The sequence below is a fragment of the Arachis ipaensis genome, chromosome B05 (genome assembly GCF_000816755.2).
Source record: "Arachis ipaensis cultivar K30076 chromosome B05, Araip1.1, whole genome shotgun sequence".
NCBI classification, from domain to species: domain Eukaryota; kingdom Viridiplantae; phylum Streptophyta; class Magnoliopsida; order Fabales; family Fabaceae; genus Arachis; species Arachis ipaensis.
In genome coordinates this window covers 38,822,607-38,825,472 of record NC_029789.2, presented here as the reverse complement: position 1 = coordinate 38,825,472, position 2,866 = coordinate 38,822,607, and the positions used below count along the sequence as shown (strand labels likewise).

The following is a 2,866-nucleotide window of genomic DNA, read 5'->3' as shown; positions in this document are numbered from 1 at the left end:
CCACTACTACCGCTACTACCCAGGCGTCACATTCTCTGACCTGGAGCAAGTGGGACGAACCACAACCCTTGCTACTGCCCAGGCATCTCAAGCATATATTCATTCAGTCCCAGCCATGGATCAACATCCATCTCAGCAATCCGGCTTAAATTCATAATTCATAGTCAGCCATACGGCCCATAATTCATTCGGCAATCAGCCATAAATCAATATCATACACAGCCATTCCGGCTCACGGTTCAATCCAAAACCAGCCAATATTCATAATCATCCACAGCCATTCCGGCCCATAACAAAACAACACTTCCACCATTCAACATCATCAAATTCATAAAACCGACATTTAAGCCATAAATCACTTTTCTCAAGCCATTTCACTTTGAAATCAAATTTCAACTCTTTTTCAGTCTTGACTTTAAGGGTCTCATTTCTCAAATCATCTCAGGCTCGTAAGCCAAATTTACTCAACATTCTCTTTCCAAAACTTCCAAAACTATGGAAAGTTAAAGATTCATTTTGGGAACATTCAAAATCACCCATCCAACAATGGGATTTTATAACGAAAGTTTCTCGCCAGAGTCCCAAGTCTTTAGGGAAGGTCAACTTATATAAATTCCTTAACATTCATTGAAACTCTTAAAATCATAGATTCTCGGTTCAAGTAGAATAAAGCTGAATTTATTATGAAACCGAACCATACAAAATCACAAGTTCTAACCTGGTCCAAAAATTAACTCATTTGAAACGGAACCGGTTCATCTGAATCAAACCACCTTCATATTTCTTTTTGGAACCCATTTTTCTAACTCTTCCAAAATGCCTCAAGCTTAATTACTCAATCAAAAGTCTGGTTTCCTTTAAAACCACTAAAAGCTTCTTTTATATTGAAATCAATATTAGAGCACCATTCTTCCCTTCAGTGATTCAAATGTTAAAAATAGTTCATTTCTAAATAAGCCGAACTCAAGGTATAAGGTTCATTAAATAGATTAAGCTTGAAAACATAAATATTCTCTTAATAAATCAAATAATACAATTTCTCAAATCCAACCCTTTTTAAATAACTCTTAAAACAAGATTAGGATTTTGTAGAAATTTCGGCAGCACCTCCCCTAAAACTTGGACTTTTGCCACCCAGTTCGGGTCCCAACTAAACCGTTTCTCATCCCTTTTCAACAGCTCAAAACCAGAAATCAATTCAAAAGCAAGCTAAATCCAACAGTCGCCTCAGTGGCATATCTCAAGGAAACCATTTCAAAATCAACTCATTTCCAAAGCCTTAAAGAAATAGCTCAGTAATAAATCATTTGTCCAAAACCAAGCCAATTAAAATAAACCAGGCTGAATTCAAAAGTGCATTCGACTTTTCAAATCATCAAAATAATTAACTCAAATCAATTCAATCCTCAGCGGATTAAACTCAGATTTCAAATCTTTAAAGAATCAACTTCAAAACATTACATTTCACAATGCCGCACAACAATTCAGCCAAAACAACAGCCATAATCATTCGAGTCAATCAAATAATACATAAGGCAGATACAATCACCAAATACACAATATCTCACATCAGTATCCATATGTAATAATTCCAATACATAAAACATAGTTTTTGGAAAGCGCCCCTACCTCAAAACGCAATTTCATAATCCAAACGCCTCATAAGTCCTTCTTCGCCTCAACTCGAAATCAAAGGCAGCTTCAAAGCACAGCCCCACATATTTTCGCAGCAGCATAAACAACTCTAAATTACAACAAGCAACCTCAGTTACTAAACTCTAAGGACATTAATACTGTAAGGGCTTTAGTACACATACGAGACACTAACGCAGGACTTTCGAAACACAGCTACTTACCGAAATAACCAAATGAGGCAGCTGCGATTTTGAACCGGCTCGGCAACAGCTCCGGCGGTGGCCAGAAGCCCCGGTGGGTCATCTATAAAAAACCGTGCAGCATCAAAACCTTTTCGAAATTCCAAATGACCGAAACCACAAATTAAAAACCCTTACCGAAAGGTCGAAACTCGCAGAAATCACTAAACAGAGCAGCTCTATCAACGGCGGCTTGTACCACAACGACCCAGGCAGCGGCATCAACTGAACAGCAGCTCCGATGCTGCCATTCCAGTGTGTTTCTTACTTCTGCCGTGACACAGCGACTCAGAATCAGCATAGCCGCATCACATTCATCAACGGTGGCTCCATTAGCAACCACCATAGCATCCTGACCTCAGTAGTGGCTTCCAAAGGCAACGGCGGTGTGCTCAACCCAGAACCCAAATGGAGCAGCAGTAAGAAGAGCGGCCATGGGTGACAGCGACGCGAGCTCCAATGGTGGCAGGATGGGATGGCGGCTAAGCGCGGTGGCTACTCCCTCACGGTGAGTCTCAACAGTGACGGTGGACTTGGCTTGACGGTGGCTGGGCAGCGGCGAGTTTCCCGGTGACAGAACAAGTAGGACTGGCGACGGCAAGGAGGCCCGACGACGGTGACCCAGGCGGCTATGGTCTCCCCTGTCGCGCTCTCCCTCTCTCTGCCGTGCAAACTCCCATCTCCCTCTCTCGTCGTGTTCGCCGGCAGAGGCAAGATGGCGGCGACTCAACAACCGCGTGGTGACGGCGCGAACAGATCCTTCCTCTCCCTTCAGCTAGCAACGGCGGCAGCTGGACGAGGCGACGGCGGCGACGCTCCTCCTTCCCCTCTTCGTCGCAACTTAGTCCCCCTCTCCCTCTCTTCTACCCTTTCCCGACTCAGCCTTCCCTTTCTTTTTCTTTTCTTTTGTTCAAGAAGAAAAGCAAGCTGCGCTTGCTACTGCTGCTGGGTGAGGGAAACATTGTGGGTGTTACGGCTGGGTCTTGGGGGAA

At 43.4% G+C, this 2,866-nt stretch overlaps 1 long non-coding RNA gene across 1 annotated transcript; it reads right to left on the bottom strand.

Moving 5' to 3' along the window:
* Positions 1,263-1,901, bottom strand: LOC110271942. Its single transcript, XR_002362796.1, has 2 exons — positions 1,857-1,901; positions 1,263-1,744 (listed from the first exon to the last, which is right to left on the bottom strand). It is a non-coding gene; the product is annotated as an uncharacterized LOC110271942 (long non-coding RNA).